The sequence below is a fragment of the Mercenaria mercenaria genome, chromosome 17 (genome assembly GCF_021730395.1).
Source record: "Mercenaria mercenaria strain notata chromosome 17, MADL_Memer_1, whole genome shotgun sequence".
Lineage (NCBI taxonomy): Eukaryota > Metazoa > Mollusca > Bivalvia > Venerida > Veneridae > Mercenaria > Mercenaria mercenaria.
Window position 1 is genome coordinate 56,587,472 of NC_069377.1, and position 27,481 is coordinate 56,614,952.

Here is a 27,481-nt window from a genome sequence, read left to right on the forward strand (position 1 = left end):
ATCGTAAAATTTTACAACATTTTATAGAAACTGCATAGTTGTCTTCCGGAAAACCTCATTGGAAAAGAAAAGAAACACATGTAATTAAAACACAACTGTTTATTTGGTAAATGTTTGTTCCATAGATTTAATAATTTCCATACTATTATTATGACTCAGCTCTTAAAATATTTTAATTTGGCATTACATTTGTACAAGTTTTGAAAAAGATAAAAAACTGTTTTGTAGTTTACCATAAATTGATACTCATTTAGCAGATGGGGGTTTCGATGATATTTATAAACATTATTGCGCTAACCTCATCCTTAGATGAGTAAAAGCATTTATCCATAATCACGTGGTTTTCACCGGGAATAGTATCCAGTATACAGATAACAGTTGGTCTGCATTTTCTTGGGCTTTGCACTCTTGTTATATAATTTTTTGAATATACATTGATGAGTAATATATAAACCATGTTCGTTCATTCACACAATCGTCTTTACAACCTCTTGTCAGTGGTATGTTTTATTTATCAAATTTGACAAAGAAATATATGGTTATTGCTAAATATTATTCAAATATCCTGTCATGTAGTAGTTTGAATATTTAAACATAAAACTAATGTTGAATTACAACATCTGTTTCATGCAGATGTAATTATTCGAAAATGTATATATTCTGACCAAGTCTCTGGATAGTACTCTTTACCGGCTAGTTACCTATTTCAGCATTAAGCCATCCGTCAACGTCCTTTGAAATAAAACAGACGTAGAATGGCGGCCATTATGTCGAAATATATTCATATGGGAAATTCATTTTCTCATTTAAGAACTAAACAGTTGTCAAATTTATTAAACACAAACGCCAAACGTGAGTAAGAAGAATTGCATGCAATATTATAAAAATATTAAGCAGATCTAGTTGAAATGAGACTTTAGTCCATGAACAGGCTCAATTAAACCGAGCCTGCAACATTTTCGTTTATGTCGTGTTGGGCGACCTGTGATTTTCTACTTTTATTTTATTTTAAATGCAGATACAAGTTTATTAGTACAAAGTAACAGAGATGTACATCTTTTAGACACTTTGAAAATTTTGTCTGTATGATATTTTTATCTTGCTTAAAAAATTCGCTCGTCATTTCTGCGATAATGTTCAATGCGAACAGAAGTTAAAGGAATAAACTTGTACGATGACTTTGTTGTAATATTGGTACGATATTTTGAGTATGATGTTAAAAGATATGCATATTTTCAGTATGTTCCTTCGAAGTATTTTGAAGATATGTGTATTGGCAGATAATTTTTTATTTAGTAACCTCAAACGCCAATATGCTTACTAAGTCTTTCTGATGCTCAGATTTCATATCTGGATCGTGACGTTATTTCTGACATCAGTTTTGTGTGTTTCATGGCGTTAATAGTTCATTTCTGTTGTAGAAATAATACATATTTCTCGGTCCAAATCAAAAACGTATAAATATCAAATTTTGCGTTAGAATATACATGTAGGAGATAAATGCAACATACTGAAAGTGTCTTTAATCTTTTCTTTAACTAACTAATATTTTGTTAACTGAAATAATAAAGAACTTCGATAATCGACAACTTATAAAGCCTGCACTATAAAAACTATTATTATGAAGGAATTAGTATTAAGCCGTTCTACGCTAACATAACCCTTTTAACATCATACCCCACATCAGGAATTACATGCCGAGAGTGATAAATACAAGTTGTAAATTTTTTTTTCACATTTGACCTATATAAATTGATATATCTATGTTGATATTTTACTCTTTATTTCGAATTTTCGGACACTTGTCCTTTTTCAAGAATATGGAAATATTTTTCTGACTAAGTAATATCCATGTAACATTTATATGACAGGAAATGAATGATGTTGACGTCCTGTCTCTAAGACGACGTCACGTCATTTCCTGTGTAAGACGTGACGTCGTCTCCCGCAAAAAGGCAAGGTGTCAACGTCATACACAACCAGAGAGCAAAACGCAATACTTTGTACAGCAAGATATACAAAAACTAAAAATATAAAATATTTATCAGCAAAATAACTGTCCAATTCAGTTTAAACCCTAAAATTTACAAGGTCTATATGCACAGTCAGTACGGAAACACTAGTGGTTGTGTATGACGTTGACACCTTGCCTTTTTGCGGGAGACGACGTCACATCTTACACAGGAAATGACGTGACGTCGTCTTAGAGACAGGACGTCAACATCATTCATTTCCTGTCATATAAATGTTACATGGATATTACTTAGTCAGAAAAATATTTCCATATTCTTGAAAAAGGACAAGTGTCCGAAAATTCGAAATAAAGAGTAAAATATCTACATAGATTTATACTATACTTCCCTTTGGAAGATTTACAGACATATTGTAAATTGATATAAACTAAACACTTTTAGATATGATGTGAAGTAACATATAGTATATATAATCCTCCGAAGTGTAAAAATCATGGTATGTAAACAGGTAAATAGTTTCCACGGCAAGCGAAGTAGTTGAGTAGCTAGAACTTCAGAAACAGTTGGTAATACAATAATATCCCTTGTACACACACATTAAAACACACTGTTTATCGTACATTTTTTTCGAATGAGACACCCTGAAAAAGAGATAATATGATATCAAAATATTTTATACAGACTGCATAGTTTTGCAATATCTTTAAATAGTGTTTACTGTCAAATTGTCATGGTGTACATACGCATCACCCTTAGATCGAACTCGTGGCCTCTCTATCCATATTCATGCGCCCTACCTACTGACCTTCCCCAGGCGAGACATGTAGTTACCGTAATACCATTATACAAATGTAAGCACCATCAGAGAACGCCGTGAAACCATTGTAAAATTTTTAATGAATGAAATTAGAAAACGCCATACCTGAAATATCTTTAGCATTTCCAATATGAATATAATTTCTTATGCGAATGAATTAAATTATGAATAGATAGGTACTCACATCTTCAAATTTATCTTAACATGACTTGAATGGTTGCAAAAACAGCCATTACAAGTGTCATAGCTCCAACTCCTGTAGATGCAGCTGAAACAGTGAAAACGTATTGAAAGATATTATATAGTTACATGAATGAGCAATCTGGTCTCCGGCTGTTCTCATTGCTCACTTCATTATTATGGCAAAGTTATTACTCCGAAGACAACTATTCTTTTATAAGAGCAAAATATAAAAGTAATAATAAGCCTTTTTTTGTGGAAAGATTATATAAATCATTCAAATATCAATGTAGATTTTTATCTGATACTAAAGCCACGCCACTTATTTCTTCTCCCCATCAAAATTTTCATCTTTGAGATAAAACACCACTCGCTCGCATGTACAGAAAACAGTTGGGAATTAAACATTCCTTTACAAACTTGGCGATGAATACCATGAGATATACTATGTAATATTTTACGAGAACTCAAGAAAAAAAATACGGAAAAGGTAGAAAAATAATCAGGTGATAATGATTTTTAAAATATAATATGCGTAACTATTTACCAGTGTTCTCAGGTACACATGTGTTAGCGTTCATAACGAAATTAAGACTACATTTACATCTGTTTGTACCCTCATCACACACGGCATTGTCAATGTTTTCACATCCATCTCCATCTGCACATTCAGTTCCACTTACAGCTAAATATTTGATAGAAATGTATGCATTTTAGAAAACATTGAATGTACAGCAATTGTTACGATTAGTTCGAAAGAAAACACAAAACTATTTTGAAAAGTGTAACGATATCACTTACTGAATATTCTTTAATCTTTGTAAGCTATTGATTGTTAAACTGATTCCATATCAGCACAATTTACACTAAATGCTTATATTAAGGGTTATCGATGAGCTTTAAATAGGTTTCTATTTTTAAAAAAATCATGTACAAGTGTTTCTGCAGTAAGATGATTTAGCAAATGCACGTGAAATACAGATGCTTAAGTTTTAACATTGACTGTTTTTATACTATGTCACAGCCTGATCAGGCAGAGTAGATTGCATAGATACATAAAAGTTTGAATATGACGATACAAACTATGATAGTATTTGTAGAACGATCTTACCGTACTACACCTCCACTTGTCTTGGTGTTATTATGTTTATGTTACTAAAGATATCATTACTTACAACTATATAAACAAGTCACTTATACTATTTTCAGTTTCTGGAATAGCTATTCCAACTATTTCAATTGCATATAACATTTTCCATGTTTTTGACTTATCGTTTGTTTATTTCCGTTTACTAATCATATAGTTTACCGAGTGTACATATATTATCTCTTTCTCCGTAGCCTTCTTTGCAGACACCTTTGGAATTATCACCACACACTTAATTCGCATCACCTGGACATGGTCCGATTCCAGTGCAGCCACTTCCAATTACTGACAAAATAACCCCCCCATTCTCATCATAGTAATTCCGTTGGCAGGTATATTAAATTGAAAGTTTGCGGATATTAAAATCTGAACTCGCACCCAATATTAAAAATCAGAGGAAACTATTATTAGTTGTCTTAACAAATACATTGCTTATTAAAAGACAGACCAATTTATTCGTACAAGATGGCACTGAAGAGGCGGGAGAAGTTGGTAAATCTATTACAAATTCATGCTTGTTTAAAAATAATTCAAGTTGCATTATGTGTTTAAGGCTACCACGCGCCGGGCAAAGTTATTATGTATAGAAACGCGCTAGCCTTAGCATATTTTTTTTTTATCAAATAGGGGTTTTCCTTCTTTAACTACAATGTAATATAACTGTAATATATTCTTAAATTTCCATTGTTTTGCCATTGTGAGATCTATAGCTTTAGGTATAGAACGTCTCCGCATGAACAGGTGCAAAGGCAAATTATACCAGACTTACCTTTGTGTATTTATTGTCACGAAGAACATTGCTAATCATAGGAATCAAACCATTATTATTAGCTGTGTTTTTGATTTTTAGAAGTAACATACGTTGTAGACAACATGAGCTGAAAATTGATAACCGGCCGCGGTCTAGTTCTTGCGTTACGTCACCGTCACCAACGTGTAAATTGGCAGAACGTGTATTTTATTGATGAGTCCCGTTTCAACTTGTGGAACACCGACGGACGTATCTGTGTCTACAGACGACGTCGTGAACGCTTCGCTAACAATTGCGTTCTTCAGCACAATCCTTGCGGTGGTTGTGGAGTTATATTCTGGGCAGCCATTAATCATAGGTCTAAGCCCCAACTTGTTGTGTGCCATGGTAATCTCTCAAGGCAATTCATCGATCAGATATTACGTCCTGTTGTTGTCCCTATATTCCGTCAACGTCTTGGTCTTTCAGCACGACAACGCGCGACCTCACGTTTCACATGTCAACAGGAACATTTTACTGTCACGTCTGGGATAACCATGGACAACGTCAACCGCAGCCTGCAAGCGTCCAGGAACTGATAGCAGCACTCCACCAGGAGTGGGCCAAAATCCCACGGTATCTGCTACGTATATGGTGCAGGTCGATGGGGCGACGTCTTGCTGCTGCTGTTGTCAGTAGAGGTGGCCACACGCGCTACTGATTGTGTCAGTGAAATTCAAGATTTGAAGCACAATGCGACCACGAAATGCTTCTCATTAATCTTTAATTCTTGTAGATCATCATATTTGCGAATGGAATTGTTCTTTTTTAATTTTAAATCACGGTTATCAAAATAGTGTACAATGGGTTTGAATGAGGCGTTATTTTTTTCTCGTCAGTGTATGAAGCGGAGGCATGATTCTGCTTTATAAAGAAAAGCTTTTAACGTACTTGGAACGCATTTGCTGTCATCATTTAAATCTTCCTTATAACCGTCTGAACATTGACATTTAGCGCCAGTGTCATCATTGTTGCATTCAGCATTTGGAGTATGTGTACATTGGTCTGCAGCATCTTTCGTGCAGTCTACTTCTGACACTTTTTCTAAAGGTATGTGTTAATAATGTTAACAATCATATTCATTCTAAATTGAGCGGTTTTATAATCATATCAATCTATTTGTAACAAATAAATATCACTTTTGAAAAGAAAATAGTATCTAATATCAAAGGCATATAATGTTGGTCTTTCTACATTTCCTGGCTAATATTTTCAAATTATCTAAAGAAATGCCATTTCGTATATCTGAATATAATTGAAGATATTTTAATGTACGAGAGTTAAGTCGGAAGAATAACTGTGGCATCTGGAAAAGTTCACAAAGTTTGGTAACGGAAATATATTGTATATGCTTAGAACCGGCAAAACATATATATGAATATACTGTTCCGGAAATAAAAATATATATTGCAGGTGGGTTTCATATAATTAAAATATTTTGCTAATTTAAAGCGGAGTCATTGATTCTCCTTTCTAAACAAACATTTAACATACTTGGAACGCATGTGCTGTCATCAGTGGTATCTTCTTCGTAACCATCAGAACATTGACATTTAGCGCCAGTGTCGGCATTGTTGCATTCAGCATTTGGAGTATGTGTACATTGGTCTGCAGCATCTTTCGTGCAGTCTACATCTGACACTTTTTCTAAAGGTATGTGTTAATAATGTTAACAATCATATTCATTCTAAATTGAGCGGTTTTATAATCATATCAATCTATTTGTAACAAATAAATATCACTTTTGAAAAGAAAATAGTATCTAATATCAAAGGCATATAATGTTGGTCTTTCTACATTTCCTGGCTAATATTTTCAAATTATCTAAAGAAATGCCATTTCGTATATCTGAATATAATTGAAGATATTTTAATGTACGAGAGTTAAGTCGGAAGAATAACTGTGGCATCTGGAAAAGTTCACAAAGTTTGGTAACGGAAATATATTGTATATGCTTAGAACCGGCAAAACATATATATGAATATACTGTTCCGGAAATAAAAATATATATTGCAGGTGGGTTTCATATAATTAAAATATTTTGCTAATTTAAAGCGGAGTCATTGATTCTCCTTTCTAAACAAACATTTAACATACTTGGAACGCATGTGCTGTCATCAGTGGTATCTTCTTCGTAACCATCAGAACATTGACATTTAGCGCCAGTGTCGGCATTGTTGCATTCAGCATTTGGAGTATGTGTACATTGGTCTGCAGCATCTTTCGTGCAGTCTACTTCTGACACTTTTTCTAAAGGTATGTGTTAATAATGTTAACAATCATATTCATTCTAAATTGAGCGGTTTTATAATCATATCAATCTATTTGTAACAAATAAATATCACTTTTGAAAAGAAAATAGTATCTAATATCAAAGGCATATAATGTTGGTCTTTCTACATTTCCTGGCTAATATTATCAAATTATCTAAAGAAATGCCATTTCGTATATTTTAATGTAAATGGAGATATTTTAATGTACGAGAGTTTACTCGGTAGAATAACTGTAGCATCTGGAAAAGTTCACTTAGATTGATAACGCAGATACATGTATATTGTATGTCCTTTGAACCAATATGATAAGGTATGAAAGCAACAGATATAAAGATACTGTTCCAGAAATAAACATATATCGTAGGGTTTTTCTCCTATCTTTTTTATACATATATTTTCTCTAACGTCAATTATTTTGCTAATATACTGACGAGATAAAGAAACGACTCATTGAAAGTTGGCGTTATTTTCGTAACATAGTTTAAACTTGTTGGGCAATGTCAGAAATGTACATGTACTCTAACCGACAAACACAGCCAACCGAAACGCGTAAGATTTTATTCAGCCCATTGTTAAATTCAGTACCTACTCATGATTTCCTCGTTTAGCCCGAGTAAGTCAACCATGTGGTTTTATTGAGTGAATTTAACACAAGTACATACGACCATATTTTCAGAGATTTTCTGACAATTAATCAATTTTTGATATTGCAAGGCTAAATTTCGAAGAGAGGGCCCAAGTTTTGGCCATGCTCGAATAAGGTTGAACGCAAGAACAAGTCGCTAGACGTTTTAACGTCTCTCGTTTGGCAACACTACGTCTCGTTCGACGTATCAGAGACATGGGAACACTTGTCGATAGGCCTCGTTCGGGTAGACCGCGTGTAACGTCAGTACGGCAGGACTATTACGTACGTCAACACCATTTGCGTGACAGATTTGTGACGGCTGAATCCACATCACGTTTAGTGGACAGTCTATAAGTCGACATACGGTGAGAAATTGACTAAGAGAACGGGACATTATCTGCCACGGTCAAGTTCTTACGCTACGTCACCGTCACCAACGTGTAATTTTGGCAGAACGTTGTATTTATTGATGAGTCACGTTTCAACTTGTGGAATACCGATGGACGTATCTCTGTCTACAGTCGACGGCATGAACGCTACTCTAACAATTGCGTTCTGCAGCACAATCCTTGCCATGGGGCAGAGTTACGGTCTGGGCAGCCATCAAATATATGTCGTCGTGTGCCATGGTAATCTCACCAGGCGATACATCGATCAGATATTACGTCCTGTGATTGTCCCTATATTCCGTCAACGTCAAGGCTTGGTCTTTCAGCAAGCATGACAACGCTCAACCTTACGTTGCATGTGACACCAGGAACTTTTTAGAGACAAAACATTGACATTTTGCCTTGGCCGGCGTGCACAGTGGGACTGCTATCAATCAGAATACGCCTGGGAATACCTTGGACAGCGGTTTCGTCAACGTCAACCACAGCCTGCCAGCGTCCAGAAGTTGGCCAGAATCCCACGGTATCTGCTACATAACTGGTGCAGGTTCATTGGGCGACGTCCTGCTGTTGTGGTTTCTAGTAGAGGTAGCCACATGCGCTACTGATTGTGTCAGTGAAATTCCTCTAACCAGTCTATTGAAATTTAAGATTTGAAGCATAATGCGACCATGAAATGCTGTCTTATTAACTATAAATTCTTTTAAATAATTAGATTTGCGAATGCAATTGTTCTTTTCTAATTTTAAATCACGGTTATCAAAATATTGTACAATGAGTTTGAATGAGGCGTTTCTTTTTCTCGTCAGTGTATGAAGCGGAGGCATGATTCGGCTTTATAAACAAAAACTTTTAACATACTTGGAACGCATGTGCTGTCATCAGTGGTATCTTCTTCGTAACCGTCAGAACATTGACATTTAGCGCCAGTGTCATCATTGTTGCATTCAGCATTTGGAGTATGTGTACATTGGTCTGCAGCATCTTTATTGCAGTCAACATTTGACACTTTTTCTAAAGGTATGTAGTTAAAATGTACACTATCATATTCAAGAAGTATTCCAAACAACCTTGCACAGAAAAGAATGTATTTGATGTAACCATAGGTATTGTTCCGAATTAAATAAACTCACCGACCTCTGAAACGGTATTTTAGGTTTATGTATGGCTTGATATATTTAATTTGAAATCTGAATGAAAGATAATGTATGTGACAAAAATAAAAACAAATGTCCTAATTTAAAATCTTTCTAAAAACCTACCAGCATACGACGAGCAAGTCTGAAAACATATTACTGCTACGAGCAAAAATCTTTTCCCAGCAACCTGAAATATATGTCAACAAAGTTGCAGTTAAAATAATCCTTTCTCAGAATGATATTTCTTTATGTTTTGTCTTATTTCTTTTATGGTACTAGTCCAGTCCTTGGGCACCTTCCGTGTGCAAAAACGTCTACCGGTTAATTTATATATTAATGTTTAGATAAATGTCTGAAGTGTAAGAAAATTTAAGGTGGAGTTGCCGCTTCATAGTATGTTTCCAGAAATCCAAGATGGCGTCCAACAAAACACTATTTATCACATTTTAATGATATATTTATGGAAATTCGAATCATTATTTTTTTTAATCCTGATGTTTAAAAACAACAGCAAACACATTTTGCCACCAAATAAAGTCATTTGACATCATTTTTATTGTATATGGATCCTGACTCCTAGTCTGTTACCATTTCAAGTGGGTGGGGTAAATGGTAGTTTATCCCAGATTTGCTTAAATTACTGACTTTATTATTTTTATCAATTTTCCGTAATGTTTCTTCAAAATGAATGGTATTTCTATGATATTTCCCTTGATATTGTACATGTGTAATGTTTACAAATATCTTTGTTTTAAAATTCGGTCATGTGTCATCGTTGCCATGGTAACAACTTAAGGAAAATGTGAGAAAAAAATATTTTTGTTGTTTTGGGCATTTGTGCTTTACAAAATAACCAATAAGTAATTAGTGTTTTTCATCAAATGCCAATAACTAAAAATTCAAACCAAGAGGAGTAGGCTCGCGAGAATTTATATCTTTAAAATGTGTATTAGCACTTGGATATTTAAAATTTTAGATATTATGAGATAATGTTATTATTGTTATTCTGATGATTTTTGTTTTATAAGAGAAAGTTAAGTTTAATTAGTCCTACGTCAGCAAATTATGTTTCACAGCAAAGTCTTACAGACAAAGTCAAAAAAGACTTCTTCAAAAATGTATCAGAACTCGGATGATAAAAATTTTAAAACATTGCCACACATTTTGGTGACTCGAAGATGATATGAAAATGTTTAAATAATATGTGCTTTGTTTAGATTTGTTTAGATTTCAAGTACCATAGATTAAAGCATACGATTTATTGATAGCTCACGCCAAAAAGGAGAAGGAGTATTATTTGATTGTAAAATATTAATATCCATTGCTTAAAAAAAACTTTGCAATAACCCGGAATCCAGAAATGCACACAAAAATGCACGCTAAATATAGAAAATCCTTTTTAGTATAATATCTTACGCAATTTGTTATTATCAAGTTTTAATTTTGTTTATACGAGGGTTGATCCAAAGGTAATGTCACTGCGTCCATTGTGCGCTTATTCATCTGAGTATAATAATGAAAATATATCAAAATGTACAAAAATTCAATTCGATAATATGGCAAAATATTTGTTTCCGGCGTTTTTTCGTTTAAAATGCACATGAATTTGGTTAATTAATAAAACTGTCACTGATCTTTATCAAAATAACGCGCTGAATCATAAATTATGAAATTTTTACAACGTGACATCACGTATCTCCACCGTTTGCTGTTGAAATTTTATTGACGTCATCGCTCGTTGTAAATACCTAAGCAGTGTTAACGCTTGTTCATGCTGAGAGCACATATGTCGATTTCTGACAAAACACCGCAGCGCGCTGTTCTACGTTTTTGGTTTAAATTAGGAAAATCACCATTAGAGGCCATGCTGACAATAAATAACACATATGTACCAAAACAGTGAACAGAAGACTAGTATATAGGTTATAACACACTAAAAAGCTGTTCTTCTTTATTCTATATAAAACTGACTTATTTCCAATGACCGCATCACACATCAGGACCCATTTTAAATGTCTGTAACTTACATTTTCCTGAAGAAGATTGTAAATGCTAAATAAAAATCTAAAGAAAAGTGGGGGTCATGTTTGATGCAAGAAAAATATTTTAAGTCAAACACACAAACTGCAAAATCAGCTAAAAATGAGACCCAAAATTATAGTGGTGGTGTATGATCTAAGTTTTCATGAAAAATTCTGTCATGTTGTTATTTCATTATGAATATGCTACCTTCATGTCAAGCATAGATCTGTCATGTGATTTTAGAAAAAAAATTGCAAAGAAAATATATAATGGAAAATAGCTCTATAGAGCAAAAAAAAAAAAAAAAAAAAAACAAACTGAGGAATATTTGTATCCGCCATTATGCGACTGCCATTTTTTTATCGCGCCATTTTTCTATTTAGTGTCTGTATACCTATAATATTAAGGTTATAACACACTAAAAAGCTGTTCTTCTTTATTCTATATAAAACTGACTTATTTCCAATGACCGCAGCACACATCAGGACCCATTTTAAATGTCTGTAAGTTACATTTTCCTGAAGAATATTGTAAGTGCTCAATAAAAATCAAAAGAAAAGTGGGGGTCATGTTTGATGCAAGAAAAATATTTTCAGTCAAACACACAAACTTCAAAATCAGCTAAAAAATGAGACCCAAAATTATAGTGGTGGTGTATGATCTAAGTTTTCATGAAAAATTCTGTCATGTTGTTATTTCATTATGAAAATGCCACTTACATGTCAAGCATAGATCTGTCATGCGATTTTAGCAACAACAAAAAATGCAAAGAAAATATGGAAAATAGCTCTACAGAGCAACATAACTGAGGACTATTTGACACTGTATCCGCCATTATGCGACTACCATTTTTTCGCGCCATTTTTCTATTTAGTGTCTGTATGCCTATAGGTGGTATGAGCGTTTCAGGGACGGCGATGATTCACAAGAGGATCGCCAGAGAACCGAAAGACCTGTGATTTTGGCGCCGTGTGATTGTGCGCTTTTTCCTCATCTGAAAGATAAACTCAAAAGGGTCCAATTCCAGGACCTTGATCATTTGAAAATTTTTGTAAAAATGTATTTTCATCTCTTTCAAAGGACTGGTATGTTGCTGCTTTCCGTAAGTGGGTGAACAGACATGGGCGCTGTATAGAAAATCAAGGACGATACTTTGAAAAGGAATGAATATTGATAGCAGTCAGTAAGAAACGTCGTCTCGGACGTCAATAACGTCAGTGACGTGCGGCGATTGCTGCAAGTATGCCTTCCGTATGTCGATATCGTTAAAACTATGCAACATATATTACCGATACTTTTAGACAACATTGCAAATAGATAAATGTACTTCGGTATGCATTTTTGTTTATTTCCTTTCATTATACACGATTTTACAGCTACAGTGACATTACTTTTGGACTAACCCTCGTAATGCTTGAAAATGTTTAATAAATATCAATATATGTTAATAAAATTCTTTGTGTGACAGTAATGCGCAAAAATATGAATACTTTTTTCCTCTTAGCATTTATTCAAATTGTCTAAAAAGCTTTTGAGTGTAGACTTTTCAGTGTTGTTATATTTTCTCGACCATTGAAATAACTGAGTTCTTGCACTATCTGTGTAACAGAATTCCATGTAAGCAGATGTTAGAGGGCGTTAGTGGTGTCAACAATTTCTTTATTTCTCTTGATTAGAAGCAGGAAAACCGAGACTATTATTTCATTTGGTTACGTTCTGTGCTTCCAGGGAATTATAGATTTTATTTTTTTAGCAATTGCATAGCTGATATGATTTTCTTGCATACCAGACGGGAATTTCCGGTATTTTTCCGGTGCTGGAAATCTCTGTCAGGATACGATTTATATGACCCAGGGAAGTGCCTACGCCTTTAGTATCTTGAACAATGGTTTGGGTCCAATCGCTAAGGTGACTATGTCTTAGACTAGCTGACAAACGATGTAGAATGTCCTTTGTTAAAACGTAGAGCTGGTGAGACCAAATATCTCATATATAGAGTTTTCCTCTGGCTACCTTGCCTAAATGATTCGTGTACCAATGATTCGTAAATGATTTTAATTATGAGCTAGACAATTTCAGGGATCAGGCAAATCACTAAATGTTTCAAACTAACAATTTTCAATTAGCTCAAACTCCTATAGGCTGGAGACTCTATACTTGACTGGTCTTTTTGTTGAAGTTCCTGTCAGACAATGTCTTTGAATCAACAACATACGAGTCCTATCGCATAGATGCTCGGTCTCTGTCCTCTCAAACTCTATATGATTGCCCTGACTCCTGGATGCTCAGCGCGTATATGCTATCATATGTAGCATTTAACTATCATATAGGTATATCCCCGATGCCTTGGCTGTACTTCGCCAATAATGCTGAACCGTATATAAGCTGGAACTCTCCTACTATCTCAGTAGATTACCAAACTCTGGGTCTCTATCTCAGCTTCCCGATGCTCAGCCTATATATGCTATCGTCTATAGCATTCAATTACCTTTAAGGTAAAACTCCTATGCGCTGGCCCTATAGCTCGAAACCTTATCGAAATTCTGCTACTCTTCTTTAGTCTAAGAACTTTCAAAGTTTTCTTTTTAATAATTTATCCGCCCTGACAGGGTAACTGCAATAGTCTCCTTCTCAAGGTACTGGGATAAATTATTAGTTGAATCCTCGATGTGTCTTCTTCGACCGCTGGATACCGAATGTGCTCTCTATCATCAATCTACCTATTTATACCCCAGCAGACGTGCTATTTTTAGAACTTGTTTCTGATTGGTCCAAATTTAAACATAACGTCTTACAACGAGTACCTGCTCTATTAAATGTCTGGTTCCCTTTAACTATTGTATATGACTCAATGTGTGATGCTGGGATCCAGCTATCGACATAATGAACCCAAATCAACCACAAATGACCAAAATTCTATTAATTACAGCAATTCAACAATAATTATAGCAACGACAACCTAAAAAGGGAGTCAAGCACTATCCGTGCTTATGTGTCACGTTATCAATATATTAAATATACAAATTATTCTGACAATCTCCATCTTACACCCCGGGATGTAACATGACTCTCGAGCTTTAAATGACGTATTACGAACTATATATATGTAGAATATTTATTTAGTAACTTATATTTTATTTCAAAAACGGAAAAAAGTCCTTGACAGTTTCTCTTTGTTCCTGATAGTATATTCTTCGATTCAAAACACGTTATTTTATCAAAAATTCAAAACGTTACGCTGCAACTGATAAAACAATACCGGAACTAAACATTGTTACTTGTCTCTGAAACGTCATGACGTCTTTCCTGTTTACGGACGTTGGTTTCCCGCGCTTTGTTTAAATACGCTGCTATAAGAAATAGTTCTAAAAAGAAAGCCGTTCTATTGATTTTATTTTTATTATTATTACTTGATTCTTGATATTGGTATGCAAGAAAAAGATTCTGTCCATGGTTGTAGGTGCAGATGGGAATATCCGGCTCTCGGGTAACTGTTTAGGCGGTAACTCGGCAGGAGCCTCGTTACCGCCTAAACAGTTACCATCGAGGCCGGAAATTCCCATCTGCATCTACATCTAGTGAAAGAATCTTATAATCTATAATTCAAGGTTGACCTGTATCCTTGCATCCCAAGCTGTCAGAAGTTTCAACACTGTGCAAATAGACAGTTCAATACTTTCCACATTGCTTTAAAAACGTGTATATAGATGCCTGCACTAAATTGCAAAAGAAGAATATGTCAAACAATAAATAGTCGATATCAACAAAGAGTTCTATTAATTGGGCAAATAAATAGAGAATGAACTGAGTAGCCTGTAGTATACTTAACTGTTTTCCCTTAGGCAAAATGCAGTGGAAAGAACTTGCTCTTTGTGTTTGACTGTCAGGAAGAGTGAATAAATAAATGTTGTACAAATGACAAGAATCTCGTCAATACATCTTTAAAAAAAGAGAAATACGTATCAGGCGGTAATGCAAATTCCTCATTAGTCTATTGTGTTAGAGCAAAAGCACATTTTAATCCCTGTCTAGTTTTAAAGTTACAGGACATTTAAAACAGTTGTTTCCACCAGGTGACACTCTGTTACGGTAAAAAAAATCATGAGATACAAACATAAAAATGTTAGTGTTGTTGTCCGTAAGAACTGACCTGGAACTCATTAATCTTTTCCAATATGTTTGGACGTTTTCTTTCTGACGCAATATAAGTATCCCGAAAATAACTATATTACTAAAATAACCTACCTATTAAACTGATGACAAGGTAGCGTAGTGGTAAGGAGTATGACATTCGTGCACGTAACCATGGGTTTGAAATCACCTCAGACCATTCTTTTTAATTCATTGTAAAGAATTGTAACCGATATCCGTATTGTTTTTATTCTTATATTATTTTATGTAATATATTTCACGAATTTTAATTGATTTCTCATGCAGCACTCATTCTCTGGAATCCCAGGTGATAAGTAATTTTTCCTTTTTAATCTATGCTACTTTTAAAGATTTCTATTCGACATTTTCTAATACGATTAACTTGAATACATGTGTATATCTCTCAATAAATAAACCATAAAAATAAAAGATAAGTTTGCGCCTAAAATTTGAAAAACATATGGTCAGACGAAGGACACCAACCTACAACCTAGAGATTTGCAGCTTACCGTTTTGTCCGCACAACTACCTGCTATATTCTTGCATACCAGACGCGGATTTCCGGTACTTTTACCGGTGTTGGAAAAATCCATCTAACACCCCAGGGTGTAAGATGACTCTCGTGCTTTAAATGACGTATTACGAACTACATATATGCAGAAGATTTATGTAGTAATTTATATTTTATTTAAGAAAACGGAATAAAAATCAAATACCTTGACAGTTCCACTTTGTTCCTGATAGTATATTTCTCGATTCAAACATTGTTATTTAAGAAATAATATATCTCATCTAGTGATTTGTCGTTGAATAAATCATTGTTTGGAGTTCAGATGCGAAGGAATTATATCACGAGGGCACAGCCCGAGTAATATAATAATACGCATCTGAACGACAAACAATGATTTATTCAAGAGCAAATCACTAAATGAGATATATTATTTCGATTCTAACACGTTACCAAGGATTTTTAAGTACATCCTTGATGACAATCAATAAATATTTGCCCGTTTTCAATCGGTTTCTTTTCCAGCGCGCCGCTATGCCGTTTGACGCCATGACGTAATAATTGTGACGTCAGAACAGTGATTTGTTGCATAATAATTCACTGCTTTCTGCCTTCTTTGTTTAATAGGAAAATGAATAGGGTCGTGTTAGAATTGTCTTTGAAACGTCATGACGTCTTTCCTGTTTACCTACGTTGGTTTCCCGCGCTTTGTTTAAATACGCTGCTATAAGAAATAGTTCTAAAAATAAATCCGTTTGATTGATTTTATTTTCATTATCATTTCTTGATATCGGTATGCAAGAAAAAGATTCTGTCACTGGTTATAGGTGCAGATGGGAATATCCGGCTCTCTGGTAACTGTTTAGGCGGTAACTCGGCAGGAGCCTCGTTACCGCCTAAACAGTTACCCTCGAGGCCGGAAATTCCCATCTGCACCTACAATCAGTGAAAGAATCTTATATTATGTCAATCAATAATATATATGCAATAGGTACGTCACCTTTTAGGTTCGGACACCGAAAATTAACTTACGGATACAGTATACAATGGATTGCTCCTTTAATAGTTATAATTTAATTAAACTATGAAGTATTGTTTGCATGCCGTACTGGGAGTTCTGGTGATTTCACCGGTGTTGGAAAACTCAATTTTACACCCCATGGTGTAAGATGATCCTCGTGCATTAAATGACGTCTAACAAAATACATCTATGTAGTGATTGTGTGCAGTAGTTATTTTGTTTACATAAAACAGGATAAATTTTATATACCTTGATACTTCGTCTTTGTTCCTTATAATATATTTATCGATTCCAAAAAACGTTGTTTTACGAAAAAAGCTTAACGTCTCACTGCAGATGATAAACAAAACTGGAGCTAGTGCGTTGCTTTTGCCTTTGTAAAGTCATGACGTACTCTCTGTTTACGGACTTTAAGTTCGCGCGCTTTGTTAATATATGTATGCTAATGTAAGGGAAAAGTGCTATAAGAAAGATGTGTGTTGGGTTCTATTTTTACTATTATTTGTTGAATACGGCATGCAAGAAAATAAATTTATCACTGGTTGGTGATGCAGATGGGAATACCCGGTTCTCGGGTAACTGTTTACGCGGTAACTCGGCAGAACCTCGTTACAACCTAAACTGTTACCCTCGAGACCGGATATTCTCATCTACATCTGCTACTAGCGAAAGAATCTTATCTGCTTTAACCAGTACAAAACATATTCAGAATTGTGCACGCATCCAAATCTTTAAACAAACCCATACATTATCATATAAAAGCCTTTTTTGAAGAATTACTACTACTTACACATCATATATATACTGGTACAATACTGGTACACTCATTTTTGTTTATACAACTATTTCTTTGACACCACAAGAAATGGTTATATTTTACAACGCATATACAAATGTTTGAAAATCATCACTTGAACTTAGTACTGATAGTAATTTACTATCAAACCATCCCTACAAAATACGTTCTTCTGATTACAATTATATTCCAACTTCCTAAAATGTATTGCATTGACATGAATTTAACTATATAATTTAAAAGAAAATATAAATCAGCTCGATTTCCTGAACACATATTTTAATTGTTTAATAAATCTGTGTTTACTGACAGACTAAATGAACCTTTTAATAAATAATAAAAGTTTACATATTAAAAAAGAAATATCCTACCATGTTTCGACTGTCTAACTGCTCGCCTGATTCCTATATGACCGTTTATTATTTCGAACGCTTTTTATCATAGATTTTTGTTTATCAGTCACATGATCATTGTGATTAATAACCGGTGTCATGTACGCACTCGTTGCAGAATTGTAAATATAAGAAAACAATTTTAAGACGTTTGACATAAATTGCACTACTTTAATTTGATATAATAGGTGTCTGATAAACCAAATCTGTTTTCACGACCGCGCGATACGTTGAAAGTATTTTTTTCTGTGCAGCTTTCATTGACATTTTGTAATTATATTTTGAAACGGGTCTTCTATTTGTGCAGCCGTCTGTTCCGTAACCCTCTTTTCACTATTTTCAAGGTGTCTGACTTGGAGTTAACTTGCACATATGTGAGATGTTGCAATTTCAACTGCGTACGGGTGAAAGTGTCCTTGCGGTACCAACGTATGCGCACCTGTATATTATACAATGACAAATTTTAGACTTTGATTTTCACGTATCTAAAAAGGCTTCATAAACCATACTAAATAGATTTTAGAATTTCCAAACGCAGTTATCTTTGAAAAAAAACTTTCATATTTTTTTGAATAAGTGATATAATATTCTAAAGAGCAAAGTTGTATGAAGAAGTATAAAATTCCAAAATGAAAATTCATTTGAAAGGGAGTAACCAAACAAGTTGTATGGACCGTAAAGGCCATTGTTACTAAAAGTAGTAGCATCGCCTGTTTTAGTTTAATATTGTATGCAACTAATACTGGAAACTATTTACTTTTGGTACTTTCAGCACAATGTTGAATTTAGCGTAAGAAGTTCATATACAAGATACGACCGTCAGATTGAACGTTGTTGAGACGTGTGGAAATAATGAATATGAACATTAGCCTACTAACGGACACTTAACAGTCATGATGCATCAGTTAAATATGTTGAACAAAACTGTATTTTTTATTCACTCGGTAATTTAATAATAATCGTTCTTTGGTCTTAGAAAAGTTAAACTTTTCCACCTGCTATTCAAAAGAAAGAAAATAAATGCGATGCTTTTGCTTTTCGTATCGTTCAAATATAATAAAAAGCTCTTCTCAAACACTGAAGATCTGTTCATATTTTTCTTCGGAAAATACTAAATTTATAATGACAAAGGCTATAATCTCGGACAAGATTTCTTTTATAAATATGCAGAGTTTGTGTTGCCCGCAGAAAATATATGCGTCATGCCGTTTATAGCTCGACTAGAGTAAAACTATAACTGTAGGTGTAAAAGTAATTCATATACCTTTCAAGCTCATTCAGTCATTGTTGCCTCCAAGGAGACATACCTGTATTGTTTCTTTTCTGGTTGTCTCTATTTTTGTCTATCGGTCTGTTCACCTGTTTGCCTGTCTGTCAACCCGTCCGCCTTTCTATAAACCCGTCCGTCATACTTTAATTCCACGTAACTAATCCCATAATCAGATATTGAAATAATACTTCAGTATCAGGTTAAGTTCTGAAAATTGTCGGTGTCGAAGTAATGAATTTCGGTGCCTTTATGTTTCCAGACAACGCATTTTACATGTCTTATCAGACTTTTTCAAACTGAAAAATGACCAATGTCAGGCTTAGTTGTAAGTACATCTTATATAGAAAACACACTGTTTTTGTAGGCTTCGAGAGCGTGAGGTTGAGAGTTTCCTGTTAGTCCCTGGCTGTGTCATACCAAAAAACGTGAACATAGCACTAGTAGTTTCCTCGCTTGTTTTCGCTGTGCACCGCTTACATGACTGAAAAATTGAAAAGGACGCTAAACCCGAGCACAATAAAAAAATCCGAACACTTTTCATCGAAATTAGCTCTGACTAGATAATAAGGTATTTCTGTGAGATATATCGAGACTGACTTAAAGCAAAGTAATTCTCCCTTCTAAACAGAGCAAGGTGCAATGACTTTTGAATATAAAGTATTAAAATGACATATTACACTGTCAAAATCGCAAGCTGAAAAGCAAAAAAAAAAAAATAAATAAATAAAAAAAAAAAAAAAAAAGAAAAAAAAAAAAAAAAAAAAAAAAAAAAAAAAATATATATATATATTATATATATATATATATATATATATATATATATATATATATATATATATATAAAATAATTTAAAAAAAATGATAAAACAAATAAGAAAACATGTAAAGAAATAAAAGTGCCATAATATGATAATTTATAACTTGTTTACCAACATATTGGAGATAAGTGCAATATATACTTTGATTTATTTAAAAAATGTCTACTAGAATGAAATGCTGAGTATCTGCAATTCCTTAAAATGTGTCCGAACATTACACTCGAGTTTGTGACATGTTTGATTTACGATTTAACGAAAACACTTATGAGTCATAAGTTATTGGTAAATGGGGAAATCACTGTTATTTTGTGATATATTCTTACGCGTACTACAATAATATCGCCTCAGTTTGTAACAAACAAATTATTTTCGTTCATATCCAGACCACTCACATGTGACCGTCTGTCGTGTGTCCATCTACGTTTTGTATACGCGATGAAAGTTGATGAAACACTTGTCATGGTCAGCCGAGTTCTTATACTACAGCGGAATCAACATTAGACAATTTTCTTAACAAAAGAATTGCAAGAAAAAAAAAACGGTCCAAAATAATACAAATTAAAACGAGGTCAAGAAGGGTTGAAGAATGTAAGTTTAAATGTTCAACTTTAAAAAATAACTATATTTTCATCACTCTTAAATTGAATAAAGTTCGCGGTCTAGAAAACTGATAATACATGTATGTGATGTTTTAATTAAAATATTCCATCCCAGATGCAACAAAACTAATCAAATGATTAATAACAACATTTAGCCATGTTAAGTATATGTATGCCTGAAAAGAAATCTCCAAATGTCACAAAATGTGACAAAAATGAATATACGATAGCAAAAAAAACTTCAGAGAAATATAATGAATATATAATTAACTTGTTCTGACCTGTGAGGAAAGAAACATTTTGCAGTATGGTTTCTCACATTCAAATGTTCTTTGAGTTCTACTAAAGACGGTTATTGCGCTATTGCGCAGCCTATCACAGTTTAAGCAGAACTCTATATCAAATATAACTTTGACACAGTAATGTAGATCGGTACAATACGTAGGATTTAGATAAAGATTAGTCCCCCTTTTTAAGGAAGAATTTCATGTAAATCTATTAGCTTTTATTCAAAAGCCTCTAACCTAATCTAATAAAAATGCCACATATAACACGGAAGCCTAAGTTAAAATTATACAAAGTGTTTGTGAATTAACACAGTATATAGTATAGGCATTTTTGGGATTTGGTGAGAAAATTGGACTTAAATCTTTGAAGTTCGTTCATTAGACATTCTTGCTTTGAATTATGGTTAAGATGATGATAAAAACATAATTGGCACATATTGTTAATCAAAGCAAGGGTCCTTCGGATACATTTTATGTTAATTGTGTGAATATATGGCACGACTACGTATTACGTACGCTGACATGTCCAAATTAACGTAAGGACGTTGTATAAAATTCCAGACACTCTAAGGGAATATTCAACTCATAAATGTACTTTGCGTAAATTAATGTATTCTCCCTTTATCGTTTGGACATTGCTTTTCTCAGCGTTTCATTATTCTTGCTCAATTTTGTTTTTATTTTACTTGGTGATACTTAGTGTTGACCTATGTTTAGTGATAGAAAATGGCATAAGACACATTGATGAGATATTACCTAGTCAAATGATTTTTGTTGACTGCTTCCAGTCATGTGATTTTGGAATGTAAACAAAGCAGTATCCCTGGATATTTCAAATTTACTGTGAACTACTACAATTTCACAAGTTGGCGTGTTGTTTTTAGTCTACTTTATGATGAGAAAAAATTCTCTTGCTCCGGGATTGAGCTCATACACATTGTGTCTTTATATGTGATCAATGTATCTTTATATGTGATAAGTGTAGTAAACATTTACAATTTCAATGGTATAACTATATCATTTCAAACCATAGTCTCTTAGAAGGCCCTTTTCTCATATTGTATATACATGCATGTCATTACAATGCAAATTTGGTAATCAGATTGCAGCTGTTAATGCACATAAAATCTACTGCATTTAAAGAGTTACTTGATACGATAAATGGATAATATTTCACACATGCCATATTCCTAGTGTCAAAATTATGAAACTTTAATACCAAAATAATCTTACATAAGTGTTACAGCACCAAAAACATTTGCACCATGTACCGCTAAAAAGCGATAAGAGGCTATATATTAAAAAAAACCATGTCATATCAAGATTACCTCCCGTGGTAAATCTAAGTTTTTTACTTGTTTTAAGATCTTACTAACCACTTAAAAGCTATGAAATTCACATTTTCGACAAAATACAGCCTTTAAAGGTACAATCCAATTTTAACCAGCTGATTTTGTGTGTGTTTTCACATCTATTTAAATACAGCAACGGGACACATTAACAAGCAAATAATTTGATTTTATTCAGTCACAATATTCAGACGTTTTGCCACGTAACTCGCTTTTGTTAAATGTGTGTTAACAGCGAGTGAGGAGAATCTCTCATTTCTCTGTTAGCACGCGTTTACTTTCTCGTTAATACCTCTCCCCACCTGAAAACGGCAAATACTGCAGTTTGATGCTAGAATACAGCTTTACAGTCAATAATATCAGAAACAAATAAAGCTTAAAGATCTATCCATGACTATGCTACAAAGCAACCCGCATCACCACCCTTCTTCCTACTTTACTGTGCGACTTGCGCAGAATGAACTTTTCTTAGTTTATAAGTCTTCACCACTGTAATGTAGATAACATACACATAAAATGCACATATTCACTCCATTTTTGAATGTTACTAACGTTTGCTAATATATTCAAACTGTTTCTCAATAATGAAAAAAAAGACATAAATCTCGGACCATGCCCTTTAGTAAATGCTAATGGTAGATTTGACAGAACCGAACCCGATGACTTTCCGTATGTTGTTGAAGGATTGATATGCACGCCGAATTTTATTGTTATGAATGCGTTGACCAAGATAGTGAGGAATAGGAAGGAGGCAAACTTTCAACATATTTTAAGCATTTATAGTGTCTTAATCGGTAACATGTGGACACAGAAAAAAGGCACCTTCTTGATAGATGAAAATAAAAATAAATGATACACAAAATGTCACAAAAACGAAAAAGAAAAGAATGTCATTTTATAATTAAAAATAAGAATTCACGTTAATTGGCACTTTCTTAAAGAGCAAGTCACAAAGATCGGTGAGCAGGTCTTTTTTTTAAATGATTTTTCAAAACATTGGTTACAATGATTATGACCGGAATAATTGATGTTAGTATGTAACATACGGCATTATCTAAAAGTGCTTTGTATTTTAAGTGTTATTCAATCAGTTTGTAACCATTTCACATTTATATCCTTAATAATTGGAAGACATGGATTGCTCTGTATTAGGCATCTTGCCATGGGCCATAGGATGTATTACAGCAATTGTAATCATATGATGCTTTTCAAATTTTATATGCTGAAACTTTTACTGGAAATTACTGCTTTGCAAGCAACACTCAATAATTATGGAGTATATCTTTGAGGTTTTGATGATAATTTATTTTGATTCTAAATGTAACGCTTTTTAAAAGTTTTAATCTAAAATGTTATCAGAAATACCACATAGACCTAGTTTGATCACATACTTACTACAACTACAGTTAAACTACTGTGGCATCGAACTGCTTGTAGTATAAGGTTCCTCTAGTTTCAAAATGGCGGAGCGACTTTAGAAAATGTTACAATTCCACAGCAGTTTCAGCATTTCATTTCAAATGCTTTTAAAAGACATGTGGGGCACATGGACTGTAAAGAAGTGTGTCTGCATGTTAATTTTACTTGTTTAATTGTCAAAAATATTGAAAAAAAATATGTTGGAGAAGTTTGTATAACTACTTCTTCATCTTCAATAATAAAGAGTAGTGCGTGTCACTGTAGTAGCAACTAAAGTACGTTCGGACATGCGCATGTACAGAAGTATTGTTTCTTAGTATTTATTTTATGTTAACTGGTGAAATACTGAAAATTATCAGTGAGATGTTTCTCTATCTCACTCACTGTGCCGAACTTCTTTTTTCTGAAAAAAACTCGTGTGCAAAAAAAAAAATCACAATAATTCCACTTTTCTGCCTTAAATGTTTGGATTTACTGACAACTCTATGGCTATCTTAAAATTCAAGCCGTACAAATGTCATGTACTGCTAGGCAGTCCTGTGTAGACCAACCTAGCTTCTTACCCGAGTTTTCGAAGAAACAATAGTAAATGCTATAGAAAGGTTACATTCTATAGAAAGGTTACGTTTAAGTTGGTTGCTTGTTTTTCGTTCTCAGTTTTATCGTTTGGTAGCTTATACTGGCGACAGCACATTTAGTTGGTTTTTGTCTTGGGTAATTATCACAAGACACCCTTATGTAATATGCCAGTATTTTCGTTGAAGTAGTTTCCCCAGACTTGTTTCCGTTGTGTTGTCAGTTGTGCTATATCCCGGTCTTTCGGTTATCCCTCGATTGTGTACGTTTTTCATGTTGTTTTTAATCTAATCTTCAGCAAGCTTGTTGTTTTCGGTACCATCCAACGAACTTAGGCATTTACCCAAAACGTTAAAAAATGCATATGGTATCACTTAACTGTCGACGTTTTGGTTGATATCTGTTGGCTGTGAATAGTGTACATAAATAAAAAAAAATAAATGCAACATTATTTTCTAAATACAAAATTGCGTCGTGTTGATTTCACGGACCTAATTACCAATATTCGACATCACTGTGCAAGTGTCCATGGTTATTTAGCGGATACATTGGTGTTACATGAAAGCCTGAATAAATCCGAATTTTATCATGAACTTTTCTTGAATATGTAAGCATGAAATAAACAAATAAATTTTTTTCAACACAAAAAAGCAAAAAAGAAAAAAAATGTCTGTATAGCTACACCGACAAGGGAGAAAAATCTGATATTATCACCCAGGCTTCGCCTTCGTGAAAATATTTGATTATATCCCTTATCGGTGACGATATATCTCGATATCACACTGGAAACAAACAAATATCCTCCATATTAACGTATTAGGCCTAGATAGCTACATATCATCTGGTAAGTAAACATCAACCATTATTTTTTCATAAATATACTTTTGTACTGCACAATAAACGTGTGGTCAAAAGTGGTGTATTATATCTTTACATTGGAGATTTCTCCGTATATCGGAAGTACTCGTCTAGTATTAAACAAAGAAAATCAAACAAGGTTTAACCCGTCATGCATTTCGTATGCAATATCTTTTGTAGTAAAGGCTTGCATAGATGTTATACATTGGTTTTGATAGTTTTGCATACTTTTGTTCAGTTATTTCTCTTAAACGACCATTTTTCCATTTCCGACGGTTCTTGGATCACAACAGACGATTTCTATAAGCAGCTTCCGGTAAAAAGCATATGTCTAAAATGAATACCATTTATGTAAGAAAACGAAGCCGTTCCAGCGTTATGAAATGTTCAGATTTTTGTACAGAAAATGGAAAACCTTTGCTTCCATCAAAAGAAACGCATTTTCAATTTAGCTTTTTAAATTATATTTTGTGTGTGTGGTTGTGTGTGTGTGTGTGTGTGTGGGGGGGGGGGGGGGTGGTTGTCTTCAAATCTCTTGTTGTGTTGTTCGAACCCTTACCGTGTCGTCATGTGAGAAAGCTATCCAGTCGATACTGTTTTCCGATATAGATTGGTTAATTTCTTTTTTAAGGTCCACTTTACTTGAATACTATAAGAACGCTAGCTTTGAAACTTTGCAGACTAGTTTATCATCACTAGCTGAATACGTAGGCCAAGATTGTAGTCAAGAGAGTTTAGGTTTGCACCATAAACTGCCACTGACCGTTCCAAGGCGGTGTCCCAGTGTGCCCCTTTAGTTGTTCGTTACGTTCTTACGTTTTCCCTTTGTTTTTTGTCTGTGCGTGTGTTTGTCTAGGTATGCAATTCTTGTGCACGTTTGCGTGCTGTGGGTTGCGCTATGGAGAGACTGTGTTTTTGGAACCTGGCTTTACCTGGATATTCATCCTTGTATTTTTGCCTTTCCTGATATATCACAATCTTATAATACAATGTAATTTTTCACTAATTTTTTAATCATGAATTAATGTATAACACATGTTTACATTACAAACCTGTACTCATTGTAATCACACATTACAGAAGCTTTGTGAATGCGTGTAACACTGTTAGGATGGTAGGTATCGCCAACATACCAAATTCCAATCTCGCTGAAACAACTTAAAATCAATGAGAAAAATAGTATAGGAAAAAATTGTTATGCACATTTCCAAAGTCTAAATATGCTGTTTTGATAATCATTTTAAACTCGACCATTCAAATAATAGTCTACCTATTCTTCTCAACCTGGCGTCGGCGTCACACACTGGTTAAAGTTTTGCATGCAAGTACATAGCTATTACGTTAAGGCATATAGCTTTGTAACTTCTTTTCGTCTTTTTCTAGGTCAATTACCAACCTCACTGGGCCAAATTATTGCTTCTTTTTGGACTTAGAAAATCCTGGTTAAAGTTTCGCATGCAAGTTACTATCTCCAAAACTAATGCAGATACATGTGTTTTCAAGGTTATAACACTAGGTGATAGCAACAAGTCCCATAACTCTGACATGCATATTGGCCAAAGTATGGCCCCTTTTGGACTTAGAAAATCCTGGTTAAAGTTTTGCGTACAAGTACTTATGGCTAGAATTTAAAGGCATATAGCTTTGAAACTTTTTTTCTTTTTTTAAACTCAGTTACCAACCTCACTATGTCAAGCCCTATAACTCTAACATGTATTTTGTCTAAAGTATGCCCCCTTTTAGACTTAGAAAATCCTGGTTAAAGTTCTGCGTGCAAGTTACTATCTCCAATACTAATGCAGATATTGAATTGAAACTTCACATGTGTCTTTGGGGTTACAAAACTAGGTTACTATCTCCAAAACTAATGCAGAGACTGGATTGAAACTCTATAGATATTTTAACATTTAGGGTAATATTCCTGCTTCTGGGAATAGTCGAGCATTGGCTGTCTTACGGACAGCTCTTGTTGTGTATATACGTGAAATTCTAGCTGCGATTTCCTTTTTTTGTCATTTTTTTAAATTAACATTACTAAATTGTAATATTAATTGTATTATCAGTTACTAAGAATTTAG